This window comes from Pongo abelii, chromosome 12 (assembly GCF_028885655.2).
Source record: "Pongo abelii isolate AG06213 chromosome 12, NHGRI_mPonAbe1-v2.0_pri, whole genome shotgun sequence".
In the NCBI taxonomy this organism is placed as follows: Eukaryota; Metazoa; Chordata; class Mammalia; order Primates; family Hominidae; genus Pongo; species Pongo abelii.
In genome coordinates this window covers 63,903,908-63,918,362 of record NC_071997.2, presented here as the reverse complement: position 1 = coordinate 63,918,362, position 14,455 = coordinate 63,903,908, and the positions used below count along the sequence as shown (strand labels likewise).

At 39.0% G+C, this 14,455-nt stretch overlaps 1 pseudogene; it reads right to left on the bottom strand.

Moving 5' to 3' along the window:
- Positions 1-1,900: 1,900 nt before the first annotated feature.
- LOC100439422 (tRNA (guanine-N(7)-)-methyltransferase non-catalytic subunit WDR4-like) lies at positions 1,901-3,143 on the bottom strand (annotated as a pseudogene).
- Between the last annotated feature and the right edge of the window lie 11,312 nt (positions 3,144-14,455).

Below are 14,455 nucleotides of genomic sequence, written 5' to 3'. Positions count from 1 at the left end.
AAAATGTCATGAAGTACGCAAACCTACTTTCAAATACATCAGCTCAACAAAAGTGTGTGTGTGGTTTTTTATTTATCTCTTTTCTTTCTTTTTTTTTTTTTTTACTGTGTCAATAAAAGTTTATTCACAGACATTGAAATTTGAATTTCATGATTTTCATGTCACGAAACATATTTTTAATTTGTTTTCAACGATTTTTAAAATGTAAAAACCATTCACAGGCCATATATCAGGCAGTGGGCAGGATTCAGCCCACAGGCCAGTTTGCCAACTCTATCTTAAGTGAAGATACCGACAAGTCTAATCTTCACTTCTCCTAAAACCAAGATTTTCAAAGCATATTATTAACAAGAGCATGCCCCGCTCCAGATGCCCCAGAATTGTGAAGGAGGTGAGGCTGCTGGTACAGGAGGACAATGGTCTGGCATGGCCCCTCTGTTCTGAAACCCCTGGTCCCCAGTACAGGGGAGTGGGCCTCAGCTTTGCAGACAGCACTGTTTCCAGATCACTGTTAAAAGGAAAACAAAGCACTTATGAAAAATGTGAAGCATTCCAGCTTTTAATACACAAAAGGATTCTAAGTTCCCAGCGAAAACCCACACCAAAATCATCACCAGAGGGCACATCTGTTCCCTTGTTGAGATTTAATCACTGAAGAGCAGGTGGAAGCCGTCCTGAACGAATTACCCGATGTACCTAGAAGCCTCTTCCCAAATCGAGCAGTGAGCACCTCACTCATAAACACTGCACGCACCCAAACGTTTTGCTTGATATATTTTGAGATTAGTTTCACATGTTGCTGCTAAACGTTTCCAGGGAGTTGCAAAAGTTAATCCTTATGGATCGGTGATTGAAATACAGTGATATCCCTGCTGCTCTGCAGTGTGCGCAGAGGTCAAATCAAAATAACAAACACACACGACGTCTTCGATCACCTTCCTGTAAAATCGGGTTTCTAGCCGGACCCATGTCTTCACAGTTCCTGAATCAAGTTCACCGTCTGTGCAAGCGCCGCCTGACAGAGCTCCCTGCGACACTGAGACGCGTTTGGGCACTTCCCACGTGGGAACCACTCGCCAAGGGCAGCTCCTGAGTACAAGGTGAGGTGCTGGGGCTGGGGCAGGCTGAAGCGTTCGTTCTAAGTTTCAACAGCCTCGTATGGCGAGCAGCTACTGCGGGGCAGCGCATCACCTGGACGGTGAGATGGTGGGAACAACAGGAAAGCGTCCACAGCGTCGGCGATAGATCCTCCTAGAGTAAGCGCGCCAGGCTCTAGAATAGCAGAAAACCGACAGCTACCACCGCTGCAGGTTCACACGCTGCCCTCAACGTGAAGGTAAAGTGCTTCCACTCCACCCATCTGGCTTCCCTTCAACCAGAAAGGAGCACAGGCACCAGGCAAGAGCCTGTGCCCAGCGACACAGAATGTTCTAGAGCCCAGGAGACAGTCCCGTTCTCTGAGCTGAGCTGGTCGCACCTGACGTCACCTTTTCCTTTTTTTTTTTTTTTTTTTTTTTTGAGACGGAGTCTGGCTCTGTCGCCCAGGCTGGAGTGCAGTGGCGCGATCTTGGCTCACTGCAAGCTCCGCCTCCCGGGTTCATGCCATTCTCCTGCCTCAGTCTCCCGAGCAGCTGGGACTACAGGCGCCTGCCACCACGCCTGGCTAATTTTTTGTATTTTTTTTAGTGGAGACAGGGTTTAACCGTGTTAGCCAGGATGGTCTCAATGTCCTGACCTCGTGATCTGCCCGCCTCGGCCTCCCAAAGTGCTGGGATTACAGGCGTGAGCCAAAACGCCCGGCCACCTTTTCCTTTTTGAAGGCAGATGCCAGGATGCAGGGGGAACAAGTGAAAACTACTTTTCCTGTTTCGAGGGTGTGGGGCACCACCGACAGCCAAGATCAGCAACCCCAGGCTGATTCCCCCGGCCTTATCTTCTTGGCCTGCCCATTGGCCCAGGTGGGGGACTCAACTGCGCTGCTGCTTCTTCAGCTGCTCCTGCAGTCTCTCCTCTTTCTTCTTCAGGTAGAAGGTTATGTTGTCAAAGGTGGCCTTGTAGAGACTGCTAAAGCTGGGGTTCACGCAGGCAGAGCCTTCCAGCATGGCCCAGTTCCCACAAAGAACACTGGAGACTTTCTTTAACATGGCACTTTCAGGAACAGACTGCCACTGGCCACCCACAGGCCTGCAGAGCACCAGGGGAGGGGGGCTTCCAGGCAGTCCTGGAACACCCACAGCCCCTGGGTTTCCTCAAAAGCTACATCCCACAATCGATGCTGGTATGACAGCTGCTGCCTGTACACCAACTTCTGTCTACGGGCGTGAAACTGGAAGATGTATCCCACAGCAATGCAGGAGCTCAGAAGCACCACCCGGTTCTCCTGGCACCAGAAGGCAATCCTGGACGCGGCAAACCTCTGGGGGACCTGGAGGTCCGCGGGCTCTTGGAGACTGTGGAGGTGACAGCAGTGCAGTTGGCGGCCGCTTCTGTACTCCCAGAGCCTCAGGGTGCAGTCCCCGGAGTAGGATGGAAGCAGCTCAGGCTGAGTGGGCAACAAGGAGATGTAGTTCACAAACTCTGTGTACCCGAGGCAGGAGGACTTAATGCTGCGGGGCATGGAGGCCCTGCTGACCTGGATCTTCTCGTCCCGGTCCGCAGTGAGGACGAAGTGGTCATCAGGATGCACAGCCATGTCTAATGGCATGGACAGAAAGGTGCCGCAGCTCCAGTCGGCCGCATCAGTGTGGCTCCAGCACCTAATAGGAGACGTCTCCAGACTTGTCAGCCACCAAGACCTTCTCTTTGGAGGCTATGAAGGTCAGATCCGTACACCTCCTTGTCATGGTCCTGACACTCAGATATTGCCAACGTTTTGTACAGAAAAGAATCAGACACTTACTGTCATCGGTTAAAGCAAAACAGCTACCAGACTTGGAGAAGGTGGACTGAGAATTGCACCGCTCCCCTGAACCAAGGGCGGCTCGTCCTCCTCTTTATTTTCTTGTGACTTGTTTTCAAGCACTGCAGTCATAGATGAAGAGGCTGTCATCGTCACTGCTTGCAGTGGAGGTGGTCTGGAACCGGCTGCTCCCCTGCACCACCAGCTTCTGCCCGCACAACACCAGCCCCGCAGAGTCTGCCATGTGCCTACCCGCCTCGCTGCCATGCATATTTCCCCACCCAGCACATTTTTAACTTATTTCAATAGTTTTGGAGGAACACGTGGGCTTTGTTACATGGATAAGTTCTTTAGTGGTAATTACTGAGATTTTGGAGCACCCAATCATCTGAGCAGTGTATGGTGAACCCAATGTGTAGCCTTTTATCCCTTGCCCCCACTTTCCCATTCCCCTCGGGTCCCCAAAGTCCATTATATTATTCTTTGAGTCTTCATAGCTTAGCTCCCCGTCATAAGAGAGAACATACAATGTTTGGTTTTCCATTCTTGAGTTATTTCACCTAGAATAATGGTCTCCAACTCTATCCAGGATCCAGGATGCTCTGAATGCCATTATTTTGTTCCTTTGTATGGCTGAGTAGTATTCCATTGTGTGGATATATATATATCATGTAATATATATATACCATGTAATATATATATACCCCAGTTTTTTATATATATTATATTCTATAGAATATATTTTATAATATATATTATTTATACATTTTATAATATATATTTATATATTTTTATATATTTATATTATTTATATATTTATATAATTCATATATAAACATATATAATATATTTCATAATATATAATATATGATATATAATATCATATTATATATCATATATTATATATATCATATTATATATTATATATTATATATAATATATTATATATATTATATATAATTATATATATAATATAATATAATATATATCATATAATATAATATTATATTATATATAACATATAATATATAATATAATATATAATATATAATATATTATATATTATATTATATAATATATAATATAGAATATAATATAGAATATAATATATAATATATATTATATTATAATACATTATATATAATATATAATATATATTATATTATAATACATTATATATAATATATTCTATATTATATATAATATATACAATATATAGTATATTATATATTCTATATTATATATAATATATACAATATATAATATAATATAGAATATATATTCTATATTATATATAATATATACAATATATAATATAATATCTAATATATATTCTATATTATATATAATATCTAATATATATTCTATATTATATATAATATCTAATATACATTCTGTATTATATATAATATCTAATATACATTCTATATTATATATAATATCTAATATACATTCTATATTATATATTATATATAATATACATCCTATATTATATATTATATATAATATACATTCTATATTATATATTATATATTATATATAATATACATTCTATATTATATATATTCTATATAATATACATTCTATATTATATAGAATATATATAGAATTCTATATAATATAGAATATATATTCTGTATTATATATCTCATATATAATCTATATTATATATCTCATATATAATCTATATTATATATCTCATATATAATCTATATTATATATCTCATATATAATCTATATTATATATCTCATATATAATATATAAATTATATATAAAATATATAATATACAATATCTGATATATTATATATCTTATATATAAGATATATAATATATAAAATATATATTATGTATAAAGATACATTATATTATATATAATATATAATATATATAAAATATATATATAAAATATATATTATATATAAATATATATATATAATCGATACATATTCTTTATCCACTCTTCTTGGTTGATGGACATTTAGGTTGTTTTTTTAAAATGTAGTATAAACCAGTAGTTCCTAACAAGAGGGACTTTCCCCCAGGAGACATTTGGCAATGTCTGGAGACATTTTTGGTTGCCAGTAGTTGGGAAGTGGTGCTACTGGCATCTAATGAATAGAGGCCAGGGATGCTGCTAAACATTCTACAATGTATACGACAGCACCCCTGCCCCTCCCCCAAACAAAGAATTATCCAGCCCAGAATGTTAATAGTGATAAAGTTTAGGGACCTGGTATAGACAGAGATAAAGCAAACATGGTTAAAGTTAACAATTGGCTAATCTAGGTGATGATGCCATATTCTATTCTTTGAAATTTTCTGTAAGAGTGAAAACTTTCAAAATAAAACATTTAGGGAGAAAGCACGTTTAAAAATATATAATAAAAGTCTAAGAGAGAAAAAAAAAGGTGAACTGATGAAAAAAGTAGGCCATACACGGGAAAACAATGGTAAAAGCAGTCCTTTTTATTTTCTTCACTAACCAATGAGAATAAAGACAGAAAATTGTGCTCAATCTACTTGTTAGGCAACAAAAAACACAACCACAGCAATAAGTGGGGAGATTTTCACATGTGATTTTTAGAAAGCTTCTTTTATGGTTTTACGTATTTTCTATCAGGCTTTCATTGTGTGACAAATGGACTGTATAATTTTGTCATATTAAAAGTAAGTCAAAATGAGCAAACTGGGAAACCAGCAGCTGAGTTTTTTTCCCCTACAAGGCACAGAAGACCTATAGCAGAAAACTAGGCCTCAGAAAATGATTATTAAAAATTTCTTTTGGGCCAGAACAGTGGTTCATGCTTGTAATCCCAGCACTTTGGGAGGCTGAGGTGAGAGGATTGCTTGAGCTCAGGAGTTCGAGGCCAGCCTGGGCAACATAGTGAGACCCAGTCTCTAAAAATAAATAACTAAATTAATTAATTAATTAAGAAAATTTTTTTTTCTTGACCAGTTAATGTTTATGATAATACAGTATGACTGGTGTGGTTTGTAAAACTGCAGTTTTATCTTGTTTTATTTCCATCCGGCCCTGACTGGGTAAGGACAAGGAGGTATTGGAAAATGCAAATGGGTTCATGAAAAAAGTCAGTTTTACTTGTGGTAGAACTCAATATAAGGATGTCAAGCTTTTATTAGAAACCCAACCCGCATGCCTTGTTTGTTTTATTACCTTCTTCTGTCTCAACTGTTCTTTATAGTTTTTACTCTTTCTTCCTTTTCCAGCATTATTTTATTGTGTAGAGTAATACTAGAATGGGTTGATTTTTTTTTTGTAATACATTCCACTGTATTTTCCATGCCCAGTAATTCTTATTCCTCTGCAGCTCTCTACCTGGAAAGACAGGCATCCAGTGCTTTGTGGGTCTGGTAGGTACAGCCGAGAATAAAGAAGTCAGAACTCAGTGTTGAATTTCAAAAGACTTTTTTCAAGCATAGAAGACTCAGAAGTCTTAACTGCTAGGCTTTCAACTGAGAAATGAAAATAAAATCCAAAGGTCCCCCCTGCAACTGACTAAAAGGACTCCCCTCTTGGCTAAGGAGATCCTAGAGAAATCTTAAAAGCTGAATTCCCAGCCATGATGGGTTGGGAGGTCAGACATGCCCTGTTATACTCCCTCCCTTGCTACTTGCCATTATGCTTCCATTCCTAAGTGTTAAACAGAAACAGGCCCTTTCCGAAGACTTGCCGGACTCCTCTTCCTTTTTGCAGTTTGACACAACAACTGACCATCATTCCTTCCTGATAAGAGGCCGCTAACCGTGGACTGGTTCTGGCCGGTTTACAGAAGCTGCACACAGGATGCTTCTGTGTCCTCTGTTTCAGCTTTTGACGTATACAGCCTAATTTTAATACATTTAAATGTTAAGTTTCCACCCTAAAGTGAACATAGGATGTAGGTAACATACATGTTAGCTTACTATGCATGAGTGCACTCCCCTTTTGTGAATATTCATAGCTCCTCCTATAGCCTCTTAAATGTATATACTTAGCTGACCCTTTCAGCCTAAATTCCTGTCTTACCCTTCCCTCCCTAGAAGTACCTGCTTCTGGTTTCTGCCAGAAGCTATCCTTCCCAGGCTGTGGGATGGCCAGCCTGCAGGCTGCAACCCTTTATAAGAAATAAAGCTCTCCTTTCCACATTCATGAACCTCGTGATTCTTCAGTTGGCACAACAAAATGATAGAGGCACTTGAGAAAGAAAAAGGTCTCTTTAATTCCAAATTATTCCCTTTAGAGAGTCTAGAACAGTGTTTATTAAATGAACTACCAGATATAGGAAGGAAGAAAAAGATAGGATATGAATGAAGTGCAGTACAGCATTCCCACCCCAAAAGGGATTGAGAAGTTTGCCAGTTGGCGTGAAGAAGAGAATCCAAGAAGAGTAAAGGAGGGTTACATGAGGCATCTCCAAGAGGTCCTACCTCCACCTTCCTCCAGTGTTGAAAGCCACAAACACGTTTGATGATTTCATGACAGAACGGACTTCTGCTGTATGTTCCACCTGGAAACGGTGGGACAAATAGGACATGCTATTTGTTTTAGGTATGTGCCAATCACAGTAGAGTGGAAATGGGGTGTGCAACAGAGTGTTTAGGCAGAGTGGGCCTGAGAGGAGATTGAGTTACCCTACAATATCACCACTTGGTCAACTCCTATTTTCTGTTTCGTGAGCAGTGTGGAATTGGGAGGGGAATGAGACACACTGTAAAATTTAATCTTGCCCATTAAAAGTACAGTCATCCCTTGGTATCTGTTGAAATTTGCAGATGCTCAAGTCCCTTGTATAAAATTGTGCAATATTAGCACACAACCTGTGCACATCTTTCCGTATACTTTAAATCATTTCTAAATTACTTATAATACTAATGCAATGTAAATGCTATGTAGTTATTATATTGTATTGCTTTTTATATTATTTTTTATTGTTGTATTTCCATTTGTTTTTATTTTTCCTAATATTTTTGACCCGCGGTTGCATCTATGGATGCAGAACAGATGGGTTCAGAGGGGCAACCATACTCCAGTCATTTCCACGTTAACTCAGGCTCAGCACGTTACTCAGTCTTTCAGGGTTAGAGCTGCCAGAGAAAATACAAGACGCTCAGTTAAATTTAAATTTCAGATAAAAATGAATTTGTTTTAGTGTAAGTGTGTTCTTTGCAAACATTGGGGACATATACCAAAAAACAATTTGCTATTTATCTGAAACTCATGCATTTTATTTGCTAAATCTGGCAGCTCTACTTGGAGTTGCTCCCTCTTTTTTCCCTTCTTCCTTTTTCCTGACATCCATGCAGAAAGGCAGCTGAAGTAACAGCAAGGTATTGGGGCAAGACCCCAGGCCTGCATGCTTCCTTCCATTCCTAACAACCTTCCACTTTCCACTAATCCTCTACTCTCACTGCACTCTTGGTTACTGTAATTTGCAGTCAGTTTTCTTAGCACAATCAGGGATTGAGGTATAGGAGTCTTCCTTCAGCTGACTCTAGCCCACCTCAATTTGCACTGTGGCTACTGTTACTCTAAAGACTCTGCAGCAACCTCTATTTGGCTCCTGGTTTAGGCTCTCAATCCCACGGCTTCTGCTTTGCGGCTCCTTTGGTGTGTTCTCAGCTACTTCTACAGCTATCTCATGGGGTGGGGGAAACTCACTCAGATATCCCATGTCCCACTAAGCGGAGGGAAATTTAAGAGCTACCTTTCTCTCTCCGTCCCTTTTGGACATCCCATATGAACATATTGAACCTTTGTATTCTGTTTCAATCTCTAAATCCTTTTTTGTTTTTTTCTTTATGTGCTTCAATGTTGGCATTGTTCTATTGTTCTATTTTCCAGTACATAAATGCTTTTTCAGTGTTATAATCTGCTATTAAGCCTATGCATAAATTTCTGTTGTTGTATTTTTCAATTCTAGAATTTCCATTTAGTTCTCTAGTTTTCTGGTAAACATCTTCATATTAATCTGTTTTCTTCATCTTTTCATCCATCTGCCTGGATTTTAAAATCATAGCTATTTAAAAATTCTTGCCTGCAAACTCCAGTAACTAAATCCCTGTGACTTTGCTTCTATGTTCTTCCACCCCACCCAACCCGTGACTTCCAATCATTTAGTTCTGTCTTTTAGGATGCTTGATAATGTTGTAAGTGCAGACATTGTATATGAAAAACTGTAGAGGCTCCAGATGATGTCATCTTCCTCTAGAGTGAATTCACCTTATCCTCCATTAGGCAGTGAGGTTTGCTCACCTTAATCAAATCGGAGATTTACCTGAATTGAGGCTGGAGCCCGTTGTACAGAGCCCACCAAAGATTTCAACTGAGAACCTGAGTTGTTTACCTTCCCTTTACTGGGTCCTCAACTGTAATCATTGTGTCCTCAGTAGTGTGAGACTGGGCAAAAACTCCTTTGCTTCTAAGAGGCTCTCTGCTTAGCTTCTTAGCTTACAGTCCCTCAGAGCTTCAGAATTTGGTAAATGTCTTGAGGAGAAAACTAGCCATATGTCAGATAATGTCTATAAAGCACTTAGCATAGAGTCGGCCATAGAGGAGTACTCTAGAAATGGGTTGTTAAAAAAACAAACATTGGCTATATGGAAAAATGGGTCTTTTGGTGAAGAGACTTGGTGATTACCACCTCAACCAAATGGTCAGACTTAACCATCTTGTATAGTAGAACAATCAGACATTATGTGCTTCTTATGTGATGCAATGAGAAGTATATTTCATCACTTGCAGTATAATTACTATGTAGTATAATTGCCAAATATGTTTTACTGAATCTTTTTTTTTTTTTTTTTTGAGACAGGGTCTCACTCTGTCTTGCAGGCTAGAGTGCAGTGTTGCAATCACAGCTCACTGCAGCCTTTGCCTCCTGGGCTCAAGCAATCCTCCCACCTCAGCCTCTCAGGTAGCTGGTACTACAGGCGCCCACCACCATGCCCAGTCAATTTATTTTTAAAAATTTTTGTAGAAATAGCATCTTGCTACATTGCCTGGGCTGGTCTTAAACTCCTGGGCTCAAGTGATCCTCCCACCTTGGCCTCCAAAGTACTGGGATTATAGGTGTGAGTCACCATGCCTGCCCTCTGAATCAAATTATGAAGACAGAATCAGATAAATCAACTACAGAATATTCTATAAGATAACCAGTCTCAAGCCTGTAATCCCAGCACTTTGGGAGGCCGAGGTGGGCAGATTGTGAGGTCAGGAGTTTGAGACCAGCCTGGCCAACATGGTGAAACCCCGTCTCTACTAAAAATACAAAAATTAGTCAGGTGTGGTGGCGCGTGCCTGTAGTCCCAGCTACTTGGAAGGCTAAGGCAGGAGAATTGCTTGAACCTGGGAGGCGGAGGTTGCAGTGAGCTGAGATTGCACTACTGCACTCAAGCCTGGGTGACAGAACGAGACTCTGTCTCAAAAGAAAAAAAAATAGTCAATATCCTAAAAAATAAAACCAAAGCCAGGGGACACCTCTGGTTAAAACGGATTAAAGAGACAAAAAACTCAGATGCATGTATAAATATTTTCTTGCAGCCTAAATTGAAAAAAAAGAATCTATAAAAGATATTTTGGGGGCCACTGAGGAATCTAAATATGGATTGTAAACTACATGATATTATTGAATTAATGTAACAATTTTTAGATGTGATAATGATATTGCATGCAGGAGTGTATTCTTAGGAGATACATGCTGAAGTATTTAGGGGTGAAGTATCATCACGTCTGCAACTTCTTTTCAATGTTTCAGCAAAGATGAATAAATAAATAAAACAAACATAGAAACATGTTAACAACTTGTATTTCTAGGTGGATGGTGTACAAAATAGTGATTTGTCATATATTTTTACTTTTCTGTGGGTTTGAAATTTTTCAAATGAAAAACTTGGAGGGACATTCTTGGCTCTTTCATCTAAGTTATTCATTCTAAGTTTCTGAAGTCATTTGATAAACATTTATTGAGTACCTACTATGTATGACATATTCTTGTTAGTGCTGGGAAGTGGTGATGTAATAGATCGAAAAGATCATTCTCTTTCAGTTTCCTCATCCATAAAATGGATATAGAGTAAACATACACCGTGTAAGCACAATGCTTGGTACAAGAAGGCATTCAATTAATGTCGGCTGTTATAATTAATCAGCTTCGTCCATTGTTGATCTGATTTCATCAATTTGATGTTTTTGGTCTTAAACTCTAAATAAAAATGTGTGATCTTCCATCTTATGTATTCTTCCCAACCCATTTCCTTAAGTTGCTACTCATCTTACTTTCTTTAATATTACTAGGGCATTTGAAGTCTTGGAGAGAAGACACGATATAAAGTCAAAGCAAAGATGAAGTTAAAGTGGGCAGGGGTATGTTACATTTTTCTTTTCTTTTGACACAGGGCCTCACTCTGTCACCCAGGCTGGAGTACAGTGGTGCGATCACGACTCACTGCAGCCTCAGTCTCCCAAGCTCAAGCAATTCTCATACCTTAGCCTCCTGAGTAGCTTGGACTACAGGTATGCGCCACCACACCTGGCTGATTTTTAAAATTTTTAATACAGACAAGGTCTCACTATGTTGCCCAGGCTGGTCTCAAACTCCTGAGCTAAAGCAATCTGTCTGCCTCAGCCTCCCAAAGTGTTAGGATTACAGGTGTGAGCCATCGCACCCAGCCATAGTTTTAAAATTAGGTTTGTACATATGCAAGTATCCTCAGGTCGAAAGTTTATATTCACAGAGATTTTATTGATGATTATGTTCTGGTCTAAGATTGGGTTATAAACCAGAAGAAACTAAAAAAAAAGGTTTCTAAATTTATTTTTCTAAATACTAGATCTTAAACTGATTAAAAACACTCAAAATTCCTTAATACTCTTCCCCAAGAATCTTGCTTCTTGTACACAGGGTGCACACTTAACATGTTATTTTATCTATGAGTAAGAACATTCCTTCCTTCCATGCTGCTCCACCCACTCATGTTTTCAGATGCTAATGGCTTGGCCTGATAAATGCATGGTTCATTCTAAGCCCATACCATACATTTATCACTGAGTTCCAAAGGTTTCCTTTCAGTGTAGACCATGATCACAGCACATAATTTGTTAAATAAAGAATTATTTTAGTGCAATAGCACTAAAAAAATCGAAGCTAATATTCATTCACATAATTTGCAAAGCTAATACTTAAAACTGATGGGAGTGATTCAATAATTCAAAATAATAAGTGATATTTTTGAGGTTAAGTTTATTTTCAAGAGTTCAAAAAAATAAAACAAAACATTTGTATTTTCCTATTTCCCTCTTACAGGTTTGGAGAAGACTGGAACAATTATTCATATATTTGTATTACTATCAAGCATCCCACATACCTTAAGGATTGTATACTGCATTTTGATACAATCTTCTTCACTAACAATATAGTAAATTATTTTTATACATTCTGTATAGGATTAAAATAAATAACTATAGAAATAATTTAACGAATCTTTACAGAGCACCTAGTGTGTGCCAGGTTTTGAAGACACAGAAATAAATAAAAAATGGTCCCTGCCATTAAGAAGTTCACAGTTTAAAGGGGCAAACACACAAATAAAATAGACAATTTAATGTCATACGACAGCTTTGAGAGAGGTCTATACAAAGAACTATAAGAACATTTAAAAAGTCACTTAATCCAGAACAATAGTAGTTATGGATTGTTTCTAGGCCAAGATGATAAGTTTTACAATAGATTTTTGCCAAGAAAAGAATCAATGGTGGGGATTACTCTGGGTATATCAAACAGCCTGTACAAAGGCAGAGAGGCGAGACAATTTTTATGAAATAGTTTTGTAAGACTGAACAGAAAGATATAAGGTGGGACAGTGGTGAGAGAAGAGGCTGGGGAGGCAGGCCAGACCACATCATTAAAGGCCCTATGGGCTTTAGTGGGGAATTCTGATTTCTACCTGTATGCAGTCAAGAGTTTAAGTTAGGGGTGATGTGCTAAATCTGGGGTTTAGCAAAGATTATACTGCTAACAGTAAAAGGAAGGAACTGGAGGCACGAACACCAGTAACAGGTTATTTTAGAAATCCCAACTTCAAATAAGGACAAGAATTAAGTAATGAGGCAGAGATAAAGATGGAGAAGAGGTGAATTACTTAGATATTTGGATGATAAAATCAAGTAAGAATTGACTCGACTGGACTTGGAGAATGATGGAGAAAAGTAAAATATGGTGATTTTCTAACAGGACATGCCATTCACTGAGATAGGAACTGGAGGAAGAACTACTTTTATGAGATGGTAAGTTTTGATTCAGGTGTTTATACATAAACTATCTTTGGATATATCAAATATTATATATATATATATACTTATACTATCTTTGGATAAAAATCCAAAAGATAATAGCATATGTATTTCTGGAGCATCTCACGGAGATCTGATGTTGGGACACGGACATGGACGGCATTAGCACCAACAATGGTAGCTGACACAGGAGTCGTAGATGGGATCACCAAGGATGTTAGAGTACAGAGGCGAGATGACAACAGGTGGAACCTTGGGGGAACACTAACATGTAATAAGTAGATGAAGGAAAGTGAGTCTTTGGAGGAAACTGAGAAGACGGGTTAGAGTAGGGAAAGAAAAGTCCAAGAGACTATAGTTCCAACCCATGGAGGAGAGAGTTTTAAGAAGTACTTACGTGTGTCAGTGTGAGTGTTTATGTGTATCAAATATATTAACAAGTAGAACACATCCAATGGATTTAGACATTAAGTCACTTGTAATCTGGATATCAACAGTTTCAACCATATGGAGTGATGGCCATATTATAGCAGATTAAGACCGACTGGTGAGGAAGTCAGAGTGAAATCTAAGATGCTAATGCAAGCCACAAATAATACATATTTGAAAAATGGGCAAAGAAACCACATCAGGTGGGGGTCCCAGTATGACGGTGAAACTCAATTTGAATTAATTTAGGTAAGCAGATAAGGAATGGCTGGGACCAGGGTCTGGAATATAATCAGGCCTCTTTCCCTGCAATTGCTCTTTCCCCTGGTGGCTCCACATTCTCTTACTTAAGATCCGTTTTCTTTGTGTGGCAGGGAACAGTTTCATCAGCAAAGAGGAAACGGCTTCTTCCTTCCAACTTATGAAAAGGGGGGATTGGGTCACGTTTCCATCCTTGGACTAAACACGGAGGCTGGAAAAAACAGGATAATATAAAAAAAAAACAAAAAACCCAGCTGGGCGCGGTGGCTCATGCCTATAATCCCAGCACTTTGGGAGGCTGAGGTGGGTAGATCACAAGGTCAGGAGGCCAAGATGGTGAAACCCCGTTTCTACTAAAAATACAAAAATTAGCTGGGCATGGTGGTGGGCGCCCATAATCCCGGCTTCTCGAGAGGCTGAGACGGCTGAGATGGAGAGTTGCTTGAACCTGGGAGGTGGAGGTTGCAGTGGGCCAAGATCATGCCACTGCACTCCAGCCTGGGAGACAGAGTGAGACTTCATCTCAAAAAACAAAACAAAAACAAAAACAAAACCGCCCCCCACTCCGGCCAAAA